Source organism: Suncus etruscus, chromosome 8, assembly GCF_024139225.1.
Source record: "Suncus etruscus isolate mSunEtr1 chromosome 8, mSunEtr1.pri.cur, whole genome shotgun sequence".
Classification (NCBI taxonomy): domain Eukaryota; kingdom Metazoa; phylum Chordata; class Mammalia; order Eulipotyphla; family Soricidae; genus Suncus; species Suncus etruscus.
Genome location: NC_064855.1, coordinates 26,860,200 through 26,885,181, shown reverse-complemented (window position 1 = coordinate 26,885,181; position 24,982 = coordinate 26,860,200). Strand labels below are relative to the sequence as shown.

The 24,982-nt window shown below is 43.0% G+C and overlaps 1 non-coding gene across 1 annotated transcript; it reads right to left on the bottom strand.

Moving 5' to 3' along the window:
* Positions 1 to 9,545: 9,545 nt before the first annotated feature.
* Positions 9,546 to 9,660, bottom strand: LOC126016859 (U5 spliceosomal RNA). The gene has a single exon (XR_007498545.1). It is a non-coding gene; the product is annotated as a U5 spliceosomal RNA (small nuclear RNA).
* Positions 9,661 to 24,982: the final 15,322 nt, after the last annotated feature.

Genomic DNA, 24,982 nt, shown 5'->3' with positions numbered 1-24,982 from the left:
ATTCATCATTACTCTTGCAAAAACTTCCCTGCACAGACTAACCCCCCACCCCTGCACAGATTCATTCCTCATCCCCTCCATAGATTAACCTCTAACCCCTGCATATAAAAAAAATTCCACAAGTTTCCCAGCATTGGGGGATATGGAGTAAGGTTACTGGAAACTAAATGAGACTGTTCATGAAGGCAGGGGGTGGCTGTTTTTGTAGACTAAACTTTTATTTTATTTTATTTATTTATTTAGTTTTAGTTTTGGGGCCACACCAGGTGGCTCTCAGGGGTTACTCCTGGCTCTGCACTCAGAAATCACTCCTGGAATGCTCGGGGGATTATATGGGATGCCGGGGATCGAACCTGGGTCCATCCCAGGTCAGCAGCATGCAAGACAAATGCCCTACTGCTGTGCCATCACATTATGCCTCCAACTCCCTTAACAATTTTTTCTTCTCCTTTAGTTGTGATATGCATGCCAATGAATTAATCTTAGTTTATTAGATAATTTCGGAGATCGATTCTATCTGAAGTGTCAATTCTAAGGAGCCCATAACTAGGTCATCTGTAGTTATGGTTTTCCAAGTTATCGGGAGGTGTTCTCCTCCTCTGTTCCTGTTTAAAACCTATGGAGCTGGTTTTCTATAATAATTTCAGTGTGGTTTCTGAAAGGATGGAGCTCTTTCTGATGGAATGAATCATTCATTCCTGCACACATTTCTTCATTCATGGGCCAGGTGTGGGAGAATAAGTCCAGAAAGGATCTGAGTAATATCCATTTGCTCTCCTTGAGAAGACAAAGCTTGAGAGAGTCTGTGTTATCTTGGCTCTATCAATCTGGACTTACTCAAGCCTAAAAAAGAAGAAAGAACAGAATTAAAAGAAAGCACTAGGTTCAGGACCTCCTGTCGAAAACATTTTCATGAGTTTGAAGGGGAATGAATCTATGACTTTAAAGGTTTTACCACTTAATTGCACAGAGCGGGACAACTGGTCTACCGTTGCAATTTAGAGATGCAAGTAAGATCGTAAGATTTGCTAGTTTGAAAGAAAAAAAAAAGCCCTTTGGGACCCCATTAAGAAAAATACCAGAGAAATAGACACATATTTCCTCTAATTACTGCAGAGAATTATGGGCAGCATTGTTTAAAGCATAGACTCATGTTCTTTTCCTTTGCCTCATTCCAGTTCTGATCGTAACTGAAAAAAAATATTTTTAAAAAAGGGACAAAAGTCCAATTGGTTCAAATTCCTTGAAATGTGACATGAAGTACCAGTGGACTTCATTGTTAATGGAGATGGATAGAGGGGAATGAGGTATAGGAGAAAGTTGAAGGGAAATACTTTACATGAGAAGCTTTTATTTGATGGCCTACTGGGAGTCTTTGGAGAGCTGAAATGCCTTTGTCCATGAGCTTCCAGCTTCTAGAAGAAGTGGCTCTGAAAACATTCACATGATTAGATACTGTATCTTATGTGTCCTTACTAATTTAAGTGACACTCATCTTTGACATTTAAGGCACAATAGGGTCTCAGAGAGAGTGTGGCCACTGGGGCTCACTTTAATGCATTTACTAGCTGAACACAAAACAATGTGCCCTGCTTAATACAATAAACAGTGGAGATTCATAGACTTGGCAAGTTCCTCTCAGAAGGAACCTGGCTTTCCTAGATAAGAGATCAAAGGTGACTGGTGCATTTTAATTTTCTCCCTGTAGGTTTTCAAATCAGACTTGGTGAACTAAGCTGTCTTCTAGATTTGTGAGGGAGGAATTAGAGGATATAAGTTTATGGTAAATGCCATTGTTTTATTTTTACAATGTCACAACGTAAGCAACATGAGCAACACAGAGATTTTACAATGTGAGCAGCACAGAGAGGAACTGAGTGTTTCACTCTGAAATTCTTTTTATCAAGTGCTTGCTAATGTAGAGGTGGAAAAGGTAGAAAATGGTACTTCACTTTAAACCCAGCCCACATGCAGCTGGTGGAGTTTATGACTTTGGTTCTATTAACAAAATTTAGTTAGAAGAAAAATGGACCTTAAGAAATAGGGTTCCCCTCTTTCTGAAGGCCCTCAGCCTCCAGCCTTACCCACCATTCCCTTCCCACTGCTTTGCTTGAGCTAAGCTGGCTTCTCAGAGAGGCTGAGTTTTCATTAAGCTACAGCCAACTCTTGTCTTTTGGGGATCCCTACCCTTTTCACGGCTTTGTGCCAGAGAGGTGAGTGCCCATCACAAAATAAAAAATAAAAAGGGTAGATCAGGTGAGACAAAGGCCAAATTAAGTTACATTACTTTAGCTCTGAGAGTCATATACTGCCCCCCCTTTTCTACTGAGCTATCCCCAACACCTGTCTTCCCCATTCCATGCACAGCCTTGATGGAGTATAGCCATTTTTTTTCAAATTGCTGAGAAATTCTCATGCACAGCAGGGCCCACATATGAAAATGGAGAAGCTTTTAGGAGCGGTTTCCTTTCCAACACTGATGGAGCTGACAGCAGTGCTCATTGCAGGGGGCAAGCGAGGCTTCCTTCTGATGAAGAAGCAAACTGAATTTTGGCCAGCTCTTTGAGCAGAGGACCAGGGCCCTGGCTGGGGGCCCCTGGCAGCCTGAGAGATGATAAGCACTGGCAATCTCACATGCTTATCTCTGCCTGTATCTGGCCTTCTTGCATTTATAAAGTAAATCGGGAAATCTCACCGCAACAGGCTTTCCTGTGAGAAGGCTGGCATTTCCTGCCTGGCCCATTGGGGCCCAGCCAGAGGGCACGCACGGCCTCTGCCTAGATCCCTCCCAGCTACATGCTGGGTAGGAAAGGGGCAATACCTCCCACCCTCCATGAGATTGCAGGATGCCCACCCTACCATACCCTCTAGGATATGGATTGACAAGTTGGGGTTTTGAAAGACCAGATCACTATCCACACTTACTGGATACAATTAACTCAGGTCTCACCACAAATTTCATAGATTTAAAAAGAAGTGTAAAGAAGTGATGCTTCTGTAGAGAGAATGATCCCCATTTTATTGCTTTGTCTCTCATTTTATTGCATGCATACTGAACTGGTCTTCCAAGCTCAAAAATAATTTAATCATGCTTTTGTCAAAGAAAAAGAAGAAGGTAGAGATCAAATCTGCACAATTGTTGTACATGTGTTCCAGGAGCATAATATTCACGTGATACTTTTTAAGCAGTAGTTTCATGTGATTGGAAAGACCCTTAGAACCATTTGCACTCAGTTTACAAAAAATTGGAATCTGAAATAGAAAATATTTGTCTGTTTGGGAAGGGGAGTCACCAAACAGTGCTCAGGAGACTCTGAGGATCTTTCCTGGCAATGCTCACCCAACCAGCCCAGTGATTTAATGCAAAGGTCCAAGAATGCAGTGCCGTTCAAGGCCTGCAGAGCTGAGGATTACCCAGACACTCAGAAGACCATGTAGTATGAGGGATCAAATCAAACCTAGCTATACACAAGTCAGGTACCTTAACTCTTCTACTAATTATCAGCCTCCTTGCTTGCCTTTTTAAGGGCCACTTATAACATCCTCAAAGGCTACTGTTGGCTCTGTGCACAGAGGTAGCTCCTGATAGTGCTCAAGGGACAGTGAGGTGCCTGAAATAAATCCTGGTTTCCTATATGCAAAGCCTGTTGAGCTTTGCATATATACATACTCAGCCTGTTAAATTCTCTATCCTGCACAAAAATGACTTGTCTTTTCATGTCAACATGCACATTAGATGTACCATTTCAGTGGGTAACACGATTACTGGCATCACTTATCTTCTGGTTGGTAAAATCCGAGTCACATGCAAGAAACTCCTGAGTCAGCGTTCAGAACATATCTAAGTGATGCTTTTCTCCTTTATCTTCTTTTTGTTGTTGTTGCAGCTTTAGGGGTTACTCATTCACTCTTGCCTGGGGCCCATGAAAAAAATCATACATTCTTTTGTGGGGTTGTTGGATCACACACTTGGTGATGTGAGGTGATGTTGCAAAACCAAGTCCCAGCTTCAGGTGTGCAAAGCAGGAGGTCTCTCATGGATCTACATCCTTGGTCTTCTAAAATTGCTTTTTTAAACCTATTATGTCAAGGCATGCAGCATGCATGTCTCCATTTTCAAGGAAGACACACTCCAGATGTATCTTTTGTCTTTCCTGGTGCAGTGCCTAATTTTTCTCCCAAGAAATATTTCAGCCAGAAGGCCCGTTGGAGAAGTCAATCATAACCCCTGCATAGATTACTGGCTATATTTCTGACATGGCTGTGACATTATATTTCTCTTTTCCTTTTACTTGATTTTGTCTCCTTTGCTAACTACAGAAATTTGGCCTTAGTTACCTGCAGTCAGAAAGAAATTTCAGTATGAAAGAAAACTGCTAGAAGTTCTCTGCTGGCTAAGTATATTTGCAACTCAAAGTCCAAGCCAGCTACCTCTCTTTCTGTCAGCCTATTTGCTTCCTAAGGCCAAGTCAAAACTTATCATCTTAAGACAATGGTCTTCTCTCCTTGCCTTTGAGCACCACTGCAGAATGATTTTGCCTCAGGGACTTTCCCTGTCACTTTGAATACCTGCTTACAAACAGGTTTGGCCAGTATAGAATTAGGCTATTTTACTAGGTTTAATTCTGTACCCCTTTCTTTAGTTTTATCTCTTTCTATTACCAGATCATAGGAAGTGTTTCTTAGCTAGAATACTATTTCCCTCAGGTTAAAGAAATTTGTTATTAGGAGAAAACCATGATTCCTGCTATCCCTTAATTTACATCAATAATGACACCTAGGGCCAGGAACTACTTTGATATGTAAGAAATTAGCCTTCCTTTTATCCTATGACTCCTAAATGAAACCTATTCTATTCTAAGGTTACAAACCACCTAAAGCTATGTGTATTTGTTCTAAAACCAAACAATGTGCATTGATAGTTCATGTACTTTGTAAGAAACAAATGTTGGCATTCCTTTTATGATATGATTCTCTCTTTATCCTTTATATACTCCCTTGCCTGAAGATTAAATTTGTTGCACTCCTGCCAGAAATGTGTTGACCCCACATACACTGCGTTTGGTATTATTATTTCATATTTCATATTCGTCTGCTTGTGTACCCGTTTTCCTCTCATGAAAGTACTATGACCCACAAGAATTGCTGAGACACAGCCCGTCTACAGCACTATTATTTATTTTTGTATTGAAGTAAGTGTGTGTCACACTTAGCAGAGTGAACTGCTAATTCTGGCAAGAGCCTGGATGGCATCTCCTGATTCCAAGTTGAGATTCCATTGGTGTGGCCTGGTAGAAAATCAACAAGCCATGAGTGCTTCATCTCCCTTAGAATGTGGTGGGTTCACCCTTTGTCTCTTTTCCCCATTTGAAATATCCAACTCCTTTTAATATTTTCCTGCCTTTCCTCCCTTAAAGGAGAGATACAAATAATGCTAGATACAAATAATGCACAAGCCTTCATCTCTCTCCTCCTAGGATATCTCATTCAAGAACAGCCATCTGAAATGGGCTTATAGAGTAATGACTGAAAGAACAGGCCTTTCCATTTTATTTCACTTTCCTGTCATAGTTCATTCCAGAGCCTGAGGCAAGAAGGAACTATAGTATAATTTTTATTTTTTGTTTTGGTTTTTGGGTCACACCCGGCAGTGCTCAGGAGTTATTCCTGGCTCTACATTCAGATATTGCTCCTGGCAGGCTCAAGGGACCATATGGGATGCCAGGATTCGAAACACTGACCTTCTGCATGCAAGGCAAATGCCCTACCTCCATGCTATCTCTCTGACCCCTATAGTATTTCTTTGTTGGGTCTGGCCTTACTGACCTATTGGGAATTGGCCCTCAACTGTCCCTTCTCTACAACTCTGATATTGTGGAAAAGTATTTGTGAGGCTTTTGGGGTTGTCTGATGGAATTGGAAAGCTTCAAGTTCATTCACAGCCCTTTGTTCCAGAGGCTTCATGAGGTAGATCTTCTTCCTAACTCACTCTCATTCATCCAATGCCACAGGTAAACACAAACAAGTTTCTACTTTTTCTACTGCAATCCAGAAGAATTTAAGGGTATTTTGTCATTTGGGGAAGTGCTTTGAGGCTTTGCAAATGTCCCGGTTCCCCTTATTTATTTTTTGCTCCTTGCTGTCAATATCCAGTAGTGGATCTCACCTTGAATGTTATTTACTGGGATATCTCAGGGAAGATTCAATACACTCTTTCTACAAGGTCAATTGAATCTATTGTGTTGGAAAGAATGATCAGTTTTCCCCCTCTCCCTCTCCTCCTGCCTCTTACATCAGTGTGGACTCTTTGATATTTATTTCATTTTATTTTTGTTGTTGTTGTTTTGGGGCCACACCCAGTGATGTTCAAGGGTTATTCCTGACTCTGGGCTCAGAAATCACTCATAGAAGGCTCATGGAACCATGTGTGATGCCTGAGATTGAACCGGGGGTAGCTGCATGCAAGACAAATGCCCTACCTGCTGTGCTAACACACTAGCCCCTTATTTTATTATTGGACTTGTAATCCATTATTAGATTTTAGTTTTTGCTCTATTATAAGTTAACTCCTACATCCATTTTTATATCAAATATATTTTCTTTGAGAATACACTCATCTCAAACAGTGATATAAAACCATCCTGAAGTTACATCTTATTTTTTCTTTTTTAATTTTCTCATTTTTATTTAGGCACCATGATTTACAATACTGTTAAAAATAGAGTTTCAGGCACACAATGTTTCCACTCCACATCCCTCATCAGTTGTCAATATACCTCCACCATTGTCTCAAGGTCTCCTGCACCCCATGCCCCTTGGCAAACTCTTTTTCTAAAAATATTTAACTACTATAGTTTGGTTCACATACTCATAATAGCATGGATGGCCATGGCTCAGAAATCCCTCTTGGCAGGCTCAGGGAAGCATATGGGATGCCAGGACTCGATCCCCGTCCTGCATGCAAGGCAAATGCCCTACTCCATGCTATCTCTCCAGTCCCCTGCATACAGAAAATTTTGAATCTAACTTTAATATTTGTTTGCACAATGTTAAGAGTTTTGAAATTTCTCAGCTATCCTAGTGAATGTTTCTCAATTGTTATATTATATTGTGTATCTTTTTTTTTTGTTTTTTTTTTGTTTGTTTGTTTTTTGTTTTTTTGTTTTTTTTTGGGGGGGGGGCCACACCCGGCGTTGCTCAGAGGTTACTCCTGGCTTTCTGCTCAGAAATAGCTCCTGGCAGGCACGGAGGACCATATGGGACACCGGGATTCGAACCAACCACCTTTGGTCCTGGATCGGCTGCTTGCAAGGCAAACGCCGCTGTGCCATCTCTCCGGGCCCTATATTGTGTATCTTATGTAGCAGCTTATTTTCAAACTATATTATCTGCAGAAATGTTCTTGTAATTTTGTTCAGAGAAGCTTATGAAAAGAAACTTGGATGTTCTAGACTTATTATCAATTATCAATAGTGCTTCTGTAATAATACAAAAGTAACTCCTCCCCCAACTTATTTATCCCACCTGAATGATCAGAACCGCCCACACCTGGAATGGGCAGGTACAGGAGGCTGACTGGAAGAAGAGAGGGGATCATAAGGAGAGTTAGAGTCTGCAAAGGATTCAAGGATTCAGCAGCAGCAAAGAAGCAGCAGCGGTAGCATTAGCAAAGGGAGTCAGTCAGCAAGGAAACCTGAAGAATCAGCTGAAAGGGAGACAGAGGCAAAGAGAGCCAGAGAAGGAGCAGAGAAGAGTCTGCTTGGAAAAAGCTAGAATAGAAGCCATGTGAGGAAATATATAGGTTAGGTTAGGACCCTGAAATAAATTTGGCTGACTCCTGGAACTTCATCTGACTGCTTTGTGAATTTTTCTGCTACTTTCAGACTTACCAGGCCATAGGGACTATAGGAGCTGGACTGAGCTGAGAAATGCCTCACTATCTCCCCACCAACTCTAGGACTCTTTAATTTATATTAACAACTGACACCTGAACCATGGACCTAAGAAGAGACTGCAAAGATGATCATTGACTTGACCTTTTGGTGGATTATCACCATGACAACACCCTTCACCTGGACTGAATTTGCTGTGTCTTTCACTGGAACATCAGTGGCTCCTATATGGTCCCCAAGCCAGGAACGATTTCTGAACGCAGAGCCAAGAGTAACTCTTGAATGTCACCTGGTGTGGCCCCCAAATCAAAAATAAATAAATTAAATTAATTTGTGCTCAAGGTGTAGTGTATGCAAGTGGTTCGGTTTTTGGTTTCTTAGTTTATTTTCTAAGGAATTTGCACATTAAGTTGAGATAATTTATAGCTCAGTGTCATTAAAAGACATAAACATTTGAGGACATCTTAAAAACAAGCCTGTCCAACTCTGCAGTAGACTGTTATCTCTAGCTGAATCGTATGGATTCTGTTCTACTTTGTCACTAGTGACTGGGAAGAACCACAGATATAATAGTTAATGTCATGAGGCCAGAGAGGTGGCGCTAGAGGTAAGGTGTGTGCCTTGCAAGCGCTAGCCAAGGAAGGACCGCGGTTCGATCCCCCGGAGTCCCATATGGTCCCCCCAAGCCAGGGGCAATTTCTGAGCGCTTAGCCAGGAGTAACCCCTGAGCATCAAACGGGTGTGGCCCAAAAACAAACAAAAAAAATAGTTAATGTCACATAAAAGGCTCAGTACTGAGGCACAAATATATTTATAAACTGACCCTGGATTTTTAAAGGATTAGGGAGAAATAAGTCTCACAGTGAAATGTGAACAAACATGCAAACTGTGCCTACACAGAAACTTATTCTCCTATATTTGGGGAACATCTGATTATAGACAGAGTCCTTTACAGAATCTGTCTTGTTCTGTCTGGAAGACCTTGACTGGTTACTTAGCATTTCTAAGCTTTGTTTCCTCCATATGTAAGGAAAGGGGTCCAGTATCTCAGGGTTCCAAAGTATCTCAAAGGCTCCAAGTTTATACATTAGTTCACTTAACACAGTGGAACTAAGTACCTGTAACTTAATTTTCCATAAATATGAACTATATTAAGAAAGCATTACTATTATATTTATATGTGTAATTACATTATATACAATATTGGTACATTGTATATAAAATTGCTATATGACATTATATTAAATAAATGTTATTAGATAGAATATTGATATTATTTATATAGTATTATTATTTTATAACAATTGATGAAATATAATTTTACTAAGCTCAAAGAACTCAGGTCAACCATTCCTAATGCATGCCTCTTTTAAAATAGAATAATATATCTGGAAAAATTCCTTGAATCATTTATAGTGAAATGTCTATATATTTTTTATTTTATTTTAATTTTTGGCCACACCGGTGATTCTCAAGGGTTACTCCTGGCTATGCAGTCAAAAATTGCTCCTGGCTTGGGGGACCATATGGGACTTTGGGGATCAAATTGAGGTCTGTCCTGGATCAGCTGTGTGCAAGGCAAACCACTGTGATATCACTCTGGTCTCGATGCTTATATATGTTTTTTTTTTCTTTTTTTTCTTTTTTATTAGTAGCCTTACCGAAGCAAGGCCTCAAAAAATTGGTTAAGACTCAGAATTGTTCCTCTCCATAGAAATCTTTAGTAAAAGGCGAAAGATTTATGAGATCTGAAGAGAAATCAGAGCATGCTTATATATGTTTTTAAATATATTATTTTATGTGAAAAACAAAGGTATTAGGGACGAGATACTGGTTGAGGTCTGTTTGCTTGTTTAAGATTTGGAGACCACTCAGGACTTACTTCTGGTGGTGCTCAGAGGACCATATAAGCAAGCTGTCAAGGATCAAAATCTTGTCATTGCATTGCAAGGCAAGCATTCAACCCTTTGTACTATCTCTCCGGATTTACTTATTTAAGTGTATGGGTCACACTTGCCAGTTTTTAAGACTTATTGCTGGCTCTGTGCCCAGGGGTCACTCGTGATAGGGCTTAAGATCCCACACTACCATGCTGGAGATTGAATCCAGGTTAGTAGCATACAAAGTAAGTGTCCTACCCACTATGCTTTCTCTTTGGACGAGTTTTAAACAAAGCCAAGCATTAGGATGATCTGACTGTATCTTTACACTAATTCTCAACATAAGAAGCTTTGAGGCCAGAGAACTAGCTCAGGGGCTGAGTGTAGCCTTCGCATCTATGAAGCTCAGGTTCTGTACTTGCCACTATATGGTCCCCTAAGAACCCCTGGGAGTGATTATCTCTATACAAAGCTGGGAGTAGCCCCTGAGCACTTCAGGATGTTGCTCTGAAATGAAAACCAAAACAAACAGAAGGTAAAATTCAGTTTATACACACAAATAAATTGATAGTTGTATGAGTTGAAAAGAAAGTTTACTTTGGTTTTAAGAATTGGTACAATTCAGTTGGAAAACAATCCCACATAGTCCTTAGTACTCTTTCATCTTTCAGGAGAATCAGTGTCATTCGTGGCATCCAACTATACATAGTTGGAACTTGAGCAAAGCATCAGTTCTGTGGCACTCTATGTTTCCTCCCTTTTAACCTACAGTCATACAATAAACACATGATGGTAACTCAGGGCCAAAGTGAAGTGATTTGCACCCAGAGTTTTGCTTTGGAGTCTGCATGTGGCTGGCATCCTTTCTCTGATTTGATGATCTCAAGTCTGGTGCATAGTCTCTACCTTCACAAATCCAGTAGAATTTGTTCAGGAAGCTCAGGGCCTGGGACTCTCGACGCAGCATAGGAAAGGCAATAGGCCATGTGAGAACAGGAGAATTTTCACAGGTGCACACCCTGCCAGGGGCACTGGGCCTGGAAGAACACACAGCTCTGGGCTCTCCATGGTGGCTAAATTTTACTCTCTCTGCTCCGATTCCATTTCCTGACTCCAACTGTCACTGAGCGATCATTGAAACTTAGCCAGCCGTGACCATTGGGGGAAATAGAGGGAAAGTTGAGCCACGACATTCATCTCCTCTCTTGGCATGGGGTGTGGGCAGGGCTTGGAGAGCCTGTTACAGTCATGTGGGGATTTAAAGCTCTTTTCTTGGGGTCTGACATGCTGAGAATTTTCCTGAACTTCCCTTGGGTGCTTAGGGATGAGAAAGCATCTGGGAGATGACAGCATTGCACATTTTGAGGTCTCCTTTTTCAGGAGGGGAACTCTGGGCAGGGAAGCTTGTCTCTTTGGAGTTCTACCACAGATGACACTCACCCCTACCCATCTCCCCAACACTGGCCTTGGTTTCCCTGCTTTTTCAAGTGAGAGCACCACCCCCTGTTGAAAATGAGGTGACGATAGCCATGAGTCCAGAGAAATAGACCTCAGGACAGTGCGTATAGTGCAGTGTGGGGAGCACGCCAGGCCCTCAGACCTGACTCAAAATCCACTGATAGCTCCAAATACTCTGTTGACATGAGCCTGTCTGCACCCCCTGCTTTTTTCATTTTATGTTGTAAAAAATGTATGTTTTTTCTTCGGCGTTGGCCTGCCTGTGGCTATTTGAAGGTAAGGGGTGGAAAGTCCTCGGAGGTTCCAGGAGAGACTGGAATCTGAGATAGTTTTTCTCTCTAGAAGGAACTTTTCATCAGTCTTTTACTTATTTTAAAAAAGAATGTTTAGGCTCTGTTGCTACTGTAACCTCTAGTGTTCTGCCAAATGGCAGAACAACAAAGCAAGCCGCCTTTTCGAGTTTCTGGTTAATAAAACAACACAACACAAGACAAATAAACAGAAACAGAAGGCTTGAATCGCATCGCATGGGGAGCACATGTGAGGGGAAAGGAGAAGGAGGAGGCCCAGTCCCGCAGAGCTGGCTGCCGCTGTGTTCTATTCCCAATGAACCCTATGCCTCACGACAGCCTAGAACTGGCTGACATCCCTGAACCTGTCCAAGGGTTTCTGAAGCCATCTCCTCTCCACTAGCAACTATTTTTGCTGCAAATCGGATGTCCCTTTTCCCCCTCACCTGGGCCCTGGGGCCCTGAGCTGGGAGGTGAGGTTTTCGGGTTGAATCTCTACCCACACTGGTGAAGTAAGTCTGGACTTGGTCTAGAGAGAGGTATGTGATAGAGGGAAGATCTCTGAGGACTTAAGGAGAATCCTTCAAGATTTCTAGGGGGCCATAAAGATAGTATAGCAGGGAAGTACTTGCCTTGCATATAATGAACCTAGGTCCAATACCTGGCACTACATTTGGACGCCTGATTCCCACAAGGAGTGGGCACAGAGCAAGGAGTAAGACCTAAGCATCAAAATAAAAAAGTCCAAAGAAGGGAAAAGGCTATTTCTAGAGCCTGGGCAATATAGTACAGTGGTTAGAGCACCTGCCTGGATTTTATTCCTAGCATGTACCTAACATCAGAGGGCGCACCACTGGAGACCCCCAGCATCACCTTGGCCTGGGTGGTACTCAGTACATCAGGACTCAGGACACGTTGCCTCCTTGGGCTTTAAGTTGATAGCACCATTGACCAAACATCACTGCAGAACCCTCAGATCCCCCTTGAGTATTTCTTGGGGATAATGCCCTGATAGAGCATTTCTGGAAGAGAATGGGTGCTGCCTTCTGTTTTCTCAGTCATTGGCTTCTATCTCTCCTGCAGAAGTGAGGCTTGGAAAAGAATGTGGGGCAGAGGATATGAGGGAGACACTGGTGGTTCACGGTGTCCCAGGGAGTCTCCGGGCAGGGAGGTGGACATTTCTTGGGGAAATGTTGTGGCCAGCACTGGGTCCCCATTTCCTTCTGGAACTGCTCTCCTTCCCCTGTCCTTCCCAACCTGGGAGAAAGTTCTCATTTCTACTTTCTCTGGCTCCCCTCTGTGAGCTTCAGAGGTTGACATCAGCCCAAATCCAGAAGGAAAGCACTTCTCAGTCACCACTGTCACCTGTCCTGAATGGGGGGGCTTCTCTTCGCACTTCCCCTCATGCTCAGGGGCTGTCTGCAGACCATTAAGAGGTAGAAACTGCAAGATATCTTCACCGTTATCTTGGCTGGGTATTTGTGAATCCAAGAACAGTCCCCAGAATGAGAAATTACTTCCCATCCCCTTGTCCCCTTTCGGGGGAAGACCTTGGTAATATTTATCCGCAGCAAGTAATAATCCACACAGACAAGAACGATAGGGTTTAAAAGATCGGGCAAGGAGAGCCAGAGAATCCTCCTGCAGCCAGCAGCTTTTCACAGAAGGACCCCTCACTCCTGTCCCTCAAGCTATTTATTGCCAACTCCACAGCGCCCCACCTGGAAGGGTTAGGTGGGGCAAAAGTCACAGAACAATCCTAAGGAAACACTTTTAAATACAATTCCAAGAATCATCTTATGGAAACTTTTTCATATGCTACAGAAACTACTGCTCAGCAGCTACTAAAACCTGGAAACACCCAACCCCACACTTGGATTTGTGACATTCCAGGGGAGAAAACTGTTCCTCCAGAGCTGTGAGTGACTTCTCTGCTTGTTGAATAGCAAACCCAGGGTGCTGAGCTGCTTTTCATAGTTTGGGGCCCTGTTCAGACCAAGAAAAGGCATGCAGCCATTGGGGGTAACTCAGGCTTTGTAATTCAATGACATGGAATTTTCAACTTTTGAAGATGTCATGCATTGTATTTCTCTTCATTCAGATCACTTGTTTTCTCTTTTCTTGAAGAATATCTCCAGAGGGCCCAGAGAGATAGCACAGCAGTGTTTGCCTTGCAAGCAGCCGATCCAGGACCGAAGGTGGTTGGTTCAAACCCTGGTGTCCCATATGGTCCCCCATGCCTGCCAGGAGCTATTTCTGAGCAGACAGCCAGGAGTAACCCCTGAGCACTGCCGGGTGTGGCCCAAAAACAAAAACAAAAACAAAACAAACAAAACAAAGAGTATCTCCAGAAAATTTCCTGGAGGTTTATGAATCCCCAGAGCACTCAAATTCTTCTCCAATGCCACCTTTCTGTGTCAGGCTTGATTGGATTCTTCTAGAAGTCATTAGAGCTGGATATCCCAGAGAAAACAGAGACTATACAATGCTCTTAATCTTTTAAGAAGCTTTAAGTGATGAATAAACAACATTAAACACTTGATGGTTTACCTGCTTTCCTTTTTTTCTACCCTTTTTCTCCCTACCCTAGATTGGCTGAGTTGCTCTTCCATGTGCTGCTTCAGTTTCTCAAGGTTAGGCTGGGATCTCTTGCCATCACTCAGCACAATGCCCACCTTTCCTGGCACATTTGGTTCCAGAATGCTCTTGTCACTGTACTCAGCAGGAGGCAAAGGTTTCAGGGGCTTCTGGCATTTCTTTCTTTTAGGAGGAACCATCAAGTGTCCCTCTCCTCTTTTTCTACTAGTGGCCAATACCCAGAAGTAGGCTGAGTCTTATAGCCAGCATGGTCTTGGAAGCTGCCCAATTTCTGGATGGTTGATCAGATGAGCCAGTGACCTTCCTAGTGGTGCATGCCTGCATGAACTGGAATCATTCTAAGTAATCAAGGGCTCTGGACATTGTGCTTAGGGTAGGCAAAGGATGGTGAAAGAGAACTCAGGTGGAGCATTATGGATTAGGTTCTTGATAGAGCACTAGGTGTTGCTCAGGCCATGAAGAACAGACTGGCCAAGTTTCCATGGGTGCAGACTGGGATGAGCATTGCACCTGGTGCACTGGGCAGAGTGAAGAAAACTGGGTCCATAAAGAAATCTGGGTACATCTCATGAGGTGGTTCAACCCTTAATTCCATCTCTGCAAATAATCAAACCTTACTTTACCTAGAGATCATCCTGGGTAATTCTGCCATGACTAAACCCCTAAAATCAGCACCAAAATCCAACAAAGCTGTGATCACCCCATCTTGCAAATGAAGAAAAAGTGTTTTAAACCCACACACTTTTCCTGCCAGTCACCTCCATATGGACCATCTGACTTGTGTTTCTTAGAGGAGGATGAGAATAGCCTGAATGTGTATTGAGAAGTTGACACTTCCATGGAAATTGTCACCAGTTCCCAATTCTGTGCACGATGTGTGACCATGTTCGGTGTCTTGACTCTGACACTTCCTCTAATGTTCCTTGAGTTCTTGGATGCCTTGGCAGCCAAGCACTGGGTTTCCCTACTACACTGAAAATAATTGCCTGTGGGGAATCTGGTTCCTACCAGCTGTCTAAAGGGACAAATGTGTGTGTGTGTGTGTGTGTGTGTGTGTTGGGATAGCAGTCAAAGCTGCAAATATTTGAAAACTATTGACATAACTGCATTTATGGTGACAAAATCTAAGCTTCTGAAACAGCTGCTGGTTCCATTCTGCAGAGCACCCATCTTATGCCCGAGAACACTGAATTTGCTTATGATCTAGGCCAGTTTCCTCAATCTTTTCCCAATCATTTTTCTTGCAATATTGTTCTCTTCCTATTATCCCCCCTCGTACTTGTTGGCCTTTATTCTTGTGCTGTGACCCCCCCCCCATCTATGGAGTTTTTATGTGTGGTTCCCTTGGAAGGTCTTGAGACACACTGGCCATTACAGGGCCCATGGATTTGGGCTGGTTTAAGACAGTGCTTCTTAAACAAAGGCAGGCTGACAGGAATCCTCCCTCAGCAGGACTGTTAGCCAGATTTGGAGATATTTTGAGAGTCAAAGTATTTTATTTGGGGTAGGTAGAGGGGTCTAAAGCAATGCTCAGGGAGCCCCTCCCAGCAGCTCTTGGCCAACTGGGCTCCAAAAGAGGGTCCTGGTGGATGGAGTGCTCCTCAGGACTTGTGGTGCTATGAATTACCTGGGCCTCCCTGGAGGTACATGGGGGCTACTATGAGCTGTGCCAGATGATGCTAAGAGAAGTTTGTGGAGAGGGGATGGTGTTGGAACAAGGCTGCCAGCACACAGAGCCTACACCTTCTTCCCTGTACTATGTGTCCTACATGTAGTGGAAGAGTCAAGAATGTGGGTGAACATCCTTCAAGCATAGGGTAGAGATTGTACAGTGGGCAGGGTGCTTATGTTGCATACTTCCTGTTCAAGTTCAATCCCTGAAACCTCATATGATCCTTTGAGCACTGACAGGAGTGATTCCTCAGTAGAGAACCAGGAGTATGTCCTAAACACCACCAGGATGACCCCAAACGAAACAAACACAGATAGTTCCTTGCCCCTAAAGAATTAGGAATGACCCAGCAATAGTGCTGAGGTTTAGATGGGGTCAGGGAGCAGGAAACTGGTTCTGATTCCGCTTTCTCACCCCTCCTGTTTGGCTGGGAGAAAGGTGAGCCCCATTCCATGGTGCTATGGCAGGAGTATCCTGTGCTGGAACCCAAGATGAGGCTGTGACCTGAAAGAGTGAGAATCCTTATGTTTTTTCTCTGCAAGATGAAGATCTTCAAGCCCTAGGGGGACCCTGACTGCAGCTTGCTCTCTCTCCCTCTGCCCCTTCTGCAAACACTACCCCCTCATTCATTAGTCTCCTTGGGGTAGAGGTTGCTCAGCTCCTCTCCTTTCAGTGTTTTCCCACCTATGCTGTGGCATGCACATTTGTGGGACACCCCCAGCAGTTCTAGTTTCTCATGCTCAGAACTGCTGAGGGTCTTCCCAGTAGTGCTTGGGGAGCAGGTAATGATGGACATCAAATTCTAGCTTCCTTGTTCCAGCCCTTTGAGCATTTCTGAAGACCCCAAGAAACAATGCATCTTTTTATTTCACCTTTGATATCCAGGCCCTTTGGCTAGAATTTGAAAAAGATTAAAAGTGACTTACTTTCCCATTTTTTCCCTTACCTTCTCTTTGTTGCTGCTGTTTGAGATGTCTGGGGTGGGGGACGGTACCACACACTTAACTGGGGGTCCTTTGAGGTATTCCCTTTCTTTATTGCAGTGCTCAGAATGTCTCTCTGGAGGTTGCACTTGTTATCATGCCCCCAGGTCTCAAGCTTAGCCTACAAGACAAGAGTTCAAACATCACCCAGCTGTGTCCCCAGACGCAGAATGCCTTTTCTTGCTATGAGAAATCACGTTTTTCTTTACAGTCATGTAGAAGCCTCAACCCACGAGAAGAGAATCAGAATATACAACAAAGAAAGAGGGAAAAAAATCACAAAGATGAATATGTCAGGATCTTATTTCACGACATCTGGGGTTTCATAAGGCCCCCTACACTTTGGAACTGGGGAGGGGGTGTGGATAGAGGATAGCTTTATGGGCCCAGCCAGATGTTAGGGACATCTGGTGACTGGATGCTTGTTTCCTAAGCATTTCTGAATGTGATGTGCAGGGCAGAGCCATTGGGAATTGAATTGTGGCCCCTCTAGTGGACAGTACTGGTGTTGAGAGAAGAAGGAAATGGAGTGGGGTCCCAACAGGGCAAAAGGTAACGCTGTCCCCTCAGCCAGGGCCTTTGGGTCTTTGTTTGTGTGGGGGACACTCTTGGCTGTGCTCAGGACTTATTTCTGGGTCTGTGTCAAGAATCACTATGTGGTGTCAGGGAGTGAATCTGGATTGGTCTTGTGCAAGGCAGACTCCTTTCGTGCCCCAAGTCTCGTTCCTTATCTGAAGATGAACTTGCCTGTCTCTAGTATCATAGCTTGGCTGATTCCAGCTTTGACTCCCACAGTGGTCACAAGTACCATCTTACACTTCCGTGTTTTCTTTTTAATTTGGGGGGCCACATCCAGCAGTACTCTGAGCTTACTCCTTGCTCTGTGCTCAGAAATTACTTTCTGGCAGTGCTGGGGATCAAACTAAACTATGCTTGGTCATTTGCAAGCACTTTACCCCTTGTTTTTTCGTTTAGATCCATCTCCTGGGCCAAAAGCTGAGTCTGCAGAGCTGAATCTTCTTTTTGCTAGAATCAGTGCTGCTCTTTCTCTTCCATTATCCATTTCCACACATAGAATCTCACTGTTACTCACCTCAGAATAAAATTTAGGGGGGACATGAGGAGGGAGGTTTGTTAATTTTTTAAGTGATGCTGATGGGTTGTCTCCAGTTACCCACACTCTTTGGTGCAATCTTCTTGGCAAAGTGGATTTTCATGGCATGATTTGTGACTGTGGGAGTCTGTATGTGAAATGAGCTTTGCTGCCTCAGTGTAAAACATTGGGACCTTGGTTTCATAAATCCCAAGTTCCCAGGAGGTGAATTCATTGATGTCTTTGAAGAGAGGACTGGGCTTTCTGGAGGATATAACTCTTGGATTAAAGGCATTGTGAGGAAGGTGGTTGCATCTGGTGCTCAGATTCAGAGACTTCAGGACCAGACATGCAGCCACAGGAATCAACCATGCATCTAGATTTGAGGGCCAAAGGAAAAGAATTAGGGACAATATTTGACCTTTTCCCCAACATGGAGCCTAACAGTTTGAGGCTGTTGGCTCCTAAAGAGAGTTTTTTTTTCTAACAGTGGCAATAAGGAGAAATTTAGGATGTAAATAGGAAAGAAGCAAAGATGATTGACTTAGGTTGAGAGAAACAAACAACTGATTCAGAGTCTTTCAAGAAAGGGGAGGAGAGCAGTCAGGGATCAGGAGAAAGGGAAAGATGTAGAAGAGTGATCCACTCAGTCTACTTAGTCTCAAGAGCCTGAACAGGCTCAGTGGTAGAATGTAGACTTTGTATGTGTGAGGTTCTATGTTTGATTCCTGACACTACAAAAAGAAAACAAAAAGAAAATTATATATATATGTATATGTATACATATATATAGTAATAGAAGAAGATAGGAGATATGGAAGATGCAGGTTCAGATTCAAAATAGCTTCTGCATAAATGATGTTGAGCCATTAACCTGGGTGGAATCAGTGCAGAGACTTGGTGGGGAGCTGTTAATACCAAGGTGCTAGTTTGGATCCTAAGGACCATCTTCTCTGCTCTAGTGGGTCTTGTTCATTGCTCAAAGACTGGAAACTCAGCGCAGTTTAGGTGATTTGGAGGGATTTGACCACTTGGCCACCATCTTGGAGAAGGGCAACCCAGATGGTTACCAGTGGGTTTGACAGACCAGGGCCAACCAGGGTTTTAGAATGTGGGGAGGATCTGTGCAAGGGGGTGAACAGAATCCTGGAAGATGGACTGTAGTCTCAAAGTTTCTTCCCATGATGACACATGTGTCCCTCCTCTGCTTTATGAAAAGAAGTTGGCCTTAAAAAATAGCAGGGCTGTTGCAATATTACAGTGAATAGGTCATGTGCATTGCACACTTCCAACACAGGTTTGATTTCCAGTACCCTATATGGTCCCTGAACACCAAAAGAAGTGATCCTGAATACAGCTGGGCTTGATCCCAAAACAAGGGAAAATATCAGAGGGGATTTTGAAAACACAAAACCACTCTGAAGACTATGGTCCCAATAATTAACCTCTACTTCTGTTCTGCTAGGACCCTGATTTTTCTCTATGAAACAGCTAAAGATATGAGGTGGTCACAGCCTATAGTAGGAGAAATTCTTCTATAACTTGGAAACCTTTACAATAAAAAAGAATGATTTGTGAATGGACTGTCACAACAAAGAAGAAAAGAAAGATGTTCTTTAGTGGTATCGGATTTCACATTCAGTTTTAAAGATTCTTACGACTTCAGATCAACCAAATCTTTTCAACTCTATAAAGATTCCATTATTCATTTGGCCAGAGAAAACTACCAGCTAATATTTTTCTAAGTCTAAAGACATTTTAACTATGTCTTTCAGTGTCTTTCTTGTTCAAAGAGATGAAATATTCACTGATCAATACTTCCTCCCAGAAATGTGGGTGATGCTTTTAGGATTCATTGGGATTTCTTTCTTTGTCTATTAGCTGCCTTACTTCAGACCTGTGAATATGTGCTTATGATGCAGGGGAAATCGCATCCCTTTATTCAGTCTAAAAGATTCTAACATCTTTTTGGTCATGAAGACCACTAAAGTTGAAAAGACTTAAAAGAAGCTAGATTTAAGTTGTCCAAGCATCCATTTAATACAGACCCTTTCTCTCTATTGCTTATTTCTGGTGTGGGGCATCAAAGAAAAAAAAATGAAAAGTCGGCCCTGTTCTTTTAAAAATACGCCCAGGGCCCCCAACTCTTCAACAACACAGGAAATGTCAAATATTATATGGATATAAATAACTCAGTAAAACAGGGTTACAAGCACATCTGGCTTTGCACACTTCCATGTGCTGGGCTGGCTGGTGCAGAGATATTTCTGTAATACTCTCCAGTCCTGTGACTGTGAGCCGGTGGGGCACAGAGGGAATTTAAGTGCCAAGTGAAAAATGTGCTTGTAAAAGGGGCTGAGTTGTTATCTGTCTAATCCATCCTAATCTGTTAAGTCATTTGCTCTGGGGGTTCTGAAGATGGAAGACTGACCCCCTCTGGGCACTGCTGGAGTCCTAGTGTTGGGGAGAGGGCAGAAGGTTAGTGCCTCTCCCACCTCCAGGCAGCCCCAAGAATGGCAGAGAGCTCATTTTTAAAAGGGACATCTCAATTTTGGGAGGACTTTGTAGCTTAATTTCCATTTGAATGCACTGAGGACCATTTGAAGGGAAAACATGGAGGGGGTTCATTTTTTTTTGTCTTAGTCTTACCCTGTTAGGGGTTCTAACACAGCCCAGCTTCACTGCTCCCACACTTCAACCTGGGACTTTATTTCAAGCCAACACCTCCTTGGTTTGGGGCAGAATCCCATTCAGGAAAGGTAATTTGTGCAATTCATACAACCAGGCATTTCTTCTACTCATGCATGTTGTATTGAACCTCCCGCAATGCGAATACCCACAAAAAATGTCACACAGGCTTGTTACTGGGTTTACGCTGTATTGGAAGGCTAGTGTTGAGCATTCTGGAGAGTAAGAAAAATTGACCTCCATCCCGAAGAAAGATATGTCCAGTACAAGTATGATTTTCATCTTGGCTTTTTCTGGTTCCTTCAGAATTGTTCTTTGACCACCTATTCTGAGAATTTTGAGCAACTACTAGTTGTTTAGCGATGTGGTAGGTCAAAATTCAACATTCAACATTCTTCAACAGGCTTCATGGACCTTACAGTCTAGTGCAGAGGCACACTGGAAAATAAGCAGTTATGATGCAGTATAGTGCAATACACAGAATTCCAAAATGAGCTATGAAAAGCCAAGAAATTCCACATTTACATAAAATAACTCCTATCAACCTTATAGAATAGGAATTTATATTGATACCTTCTTATCCTCTTTAGAATCTTTCTGGAAATCATGCCATTCTATTTCTAAAAAATAAATAAAAACCAAGTCTTGAGGCCAGAAAGAGAGGTTTTTTTTTTGTTTTGTTTGTTTTTTGTTTTTTTGTTTTTGTTTTTGGGTCACACCCGGCAGTGCTCAGGGGTTACTCCTGGCTGTCTGCTCAGAAATAGCTCCTGGCAGGCACGGGGGACCATATGGGACACCGGGATTCGAACCAACCACTTTAGGTCCTGGATCGGCTGCTTGCAAGGCAAAGGCCGCTGTGCTATCTCTCCGGGCCCAGAAAGAGAGTTTAATGATCTGAGCTAATGGTCTGAGTGCAGGAGGTCTAGGTTCCATCCCTAGTACTGCATTCTAAAGTGTCTCCAGGAGTGACCCTGAGCATCAATTTTGGAATAGTCCAGCCAGTAGTAGTCCCTAAACAAACAAAAATCAAATCTTGTTGGGGCCGTTAGTGAAGAACACAGGTGGCTTAGTAGCAGCTGGAACAAGGCTGGAACAGGAAGTGGAGGTGGAACTGATTTATGTAGGTATCAGCCGGTGGAATTTGATTGCACTGAAGGAAACTTCTCTCTACAATGTAGCAGTAGTAGCTGCTAATCTAGTTCTTTTTCTGTTTCCTGGAAACCTCAATGTGCTTCTTTAAAGGCTCTCAAGACAGATCTGGCCAGGATAGACCTAAAGCCCAAGGCAGCTGAGTCATAAGTCCCTAGACAGGACAGTAGATCTCACAGAATATTCAGATGGTAAATTTACACATTGCACATCTCCTCCTTCCCCCAAGGTTGTTTTTAGGGTGAGTGAGGGGGGGTTCACACACATACAACACACACACACACACACATCTGTCTTGCTGTGATTCTCCCATTTTTTGCTGAGGCACTCACTCAGTGCTCACACAGGGGCTGGTATGCTGGTTGAAGTTCCCCTTCCTCGTGGTGGTGTTCAACCCTGCATGCTGGGACTCGTCTTCTCCATAGAAGCAGTCATGTATGTGCAAACTGGGTCCCTGTAGGGCTCACACACGTGCTCACTATAAGTTTCTTTCATTTCTTGGATATTACCCCATCATTTTTTGAATGGGTTTTGGGGAAGACTAGCAATTTTAATTTTTATTACTTTTTTTGGGGGGGCCACACCCGTTTGGTACTCAGGGGTTAGACCTGGCTAAGCGCTCAGAAATTGCCCGTGGCTTGGGGAGACCATATGGGACACCGGGGAATCGAACCGCGGTCCTGATCCTTGGCTAGTGCTTGCAAGGCAGACACCTTACCTCTAGCGCCACCTCGCCGGCCCCAATTTCTATTACTTTTGGTTAATTAAAATGCTATGATTTACAATATTGTTAATGATAATTTCTCATGTGCATAATTCCATCACCACACCCCTCATCAGTGAATCCATCTTTAAGGACCACAGTGCTCTTTCTTTTAAAATCCCCAACTCAGTTGTGTGACTCTGTGTGTGTCATCTTTGGTCCATGATTCTACTTTTTTATTTATTTGCTTTTTTGCTTGTTTGGAGGCTAGACCTAGTGATGCTCAGGGTTTATTTTTGGATCTGTACTCAGGGATTACTCCTGGAGTGGTTTTGAAAGACTAAATGTGGTGCTAGGGATGGAACCTGGGTTGTCAGCATGCAAGGCAGATACCCTACCTGCTGTACTATTCCTTCAGCGCCCTTGCCATGTATTTTTAAGTTCCACACATGAGAGAGATTTTCCTGTAGCCATCCCTTTCTTTCTGTCTGATTTCACTGAGCAAGATTTCCTCTAGTTCTATCCATGTTGCTGCAATGATTTTATTCTTTCTTAAAGCTGCATAGTATTCCATTGTGTATATGTATCACTACTTGATCCATTCATCTGTAGTTGGGAATATCCATATTTTGGCTATGTACTAAGCATGTTGATGAACATAGCTATGCATATATCCTTTAGAATTCATGGTTTCTTGTATTCACAGATTCACCGTTTCATAAATGGATTCATGTTTTGCGGAGAGATGTCAGGAAGTGGTATTGCTATATGTTGGTTCTATTCCTGATTTTTGGAGAGATTCCCATATTGCTTTCTATATATCTGGACCAGGCGACATTCCCACCAGATGAGACTTCCTTTCTCACCACAACCTTGTCAATAATGGTTGTTTCTGGACTTTTAGATATGCAACCTACTTAATCTTGTTGTTGCTTTGATTTGCACTTCCCTAATCATGAGTGACATTGAGCATTTTTTTTTTCATATTCCTGTTGGCTAGCCTGGTGCCTTCTTTGGGAAAGTATCTCCTCTTATTGTAGGTGAGGTCATTGTATTTTTTCTTGTTGAGTTCAGCCATTTTTTTTTGAGTTGTGGTGCTCACTAGTGTTCACAGTCCTTTGTGCTCACTCACACTTGCAGCATCAGGGATCCAAGAATAAAAGCTGTCAAGAATGTGCTGGAGGCATGAGAGACATTGGACATTTGAACCCATGACAGTCTGCTCGCAAGGTGGTACTGTGAGCTCTGCAAACCAGGGAAGTTGCATTTTCTTCATTCAAAATGATCTTGATTGCTTATATTCCATGACTCCATTACTAGTGGCTGATTCCCCAATTCCCTTTTACAGGGTTCTCAGTAGAGTGAACATTAAAATCTTAGACATGGTCCACACTGTTAATTAGATTGGCACCACATACCAAGAGGGCCTTCTTACCTTGCCAGCAGGATATCCCTGCCTGGGACCCCACATGCTGTCCATATCCAGATGAAGACTAAAAACTTCCCTTGTCAATCTGCTCTTCTACCTGATTCTTGCCTTTCCTGTTGGCTACAGGAATTTGACAAAACAAACTGTCCAGACAGGTCTGAGGTGCTGACACAGGCCAGATTCCTCCAGGAAATGCAAACTGACAGAACCCCCTGCACGGTAGCCATTGTAAAAGTCACTCAGTGGGCGAGACACTGGCTGAGTGCCATGGGCTGCCATGAAAGGTTCTCTTGACAGCGATGGGATGCTGTTTGTGTGTGTGTGGGGGGGGTGGGGTGGGGGTTATCTGAGATAGGCAGGATGAGATCAACACTCAGGTTGGGATATTTGGCATCTGTGTGACCAGGTTTCATTATCTTGTCAAATACACTGTGTCACTCAGATGAAGGCACCCATTTGCTTAGGCAATGTGGCCTGGAAGTAAGAGCTGACTTTCCCCTTTGGCTCATTTCCCTGAGATGAGGAAGCCAGACAGCACTTTCTCTGCTACTGAAGGAAACTGGAAACTTTCAGAAGCTTGAGACATGAGCCTAAAGGTTTTTCCTGTAGCCCATTCTTCTCTCTCTTGGGGAGAAGAGGAGATTAATAATCAGTTTTTCCACAATCTGTGAGAAGAACCCTTCTCTCAGCTGACCATAGAGCTTATGCCATAGAATTGATCCCATATCATAGAACTTCATAGCCTTGTTTGTCATCTGCAGAAGATTCTTGTTCAGGTGAGGGTCTATTCAAGGTTTTGACTCATTTTAGAAATTAGGCTATCCAAATGTCCAATGACAAATGAATGGGTAAAGAAGCTGTGGTAAAATGTGCACACTGGAATACTATGCAACCACAATGCCATGAAACTACACATGAAATTATGTTCTTGTTCACTTGAATGGAATTATAAGATTTCAAGGTGAGCAAAACTAGCCTGATGGTGGAAATGGCGGGGAAGAAAAATACTGGATGATTTTACTTATCTGTGACATATAGAGCCAAGAGTATAGACAACACCTATTTACTGACTAAAGCAGGGATCCTCAAACTTTATAAACAGAGGTCAGTTCACTGTTCCTCAGACCATTGGAGAGTTGGAATATAG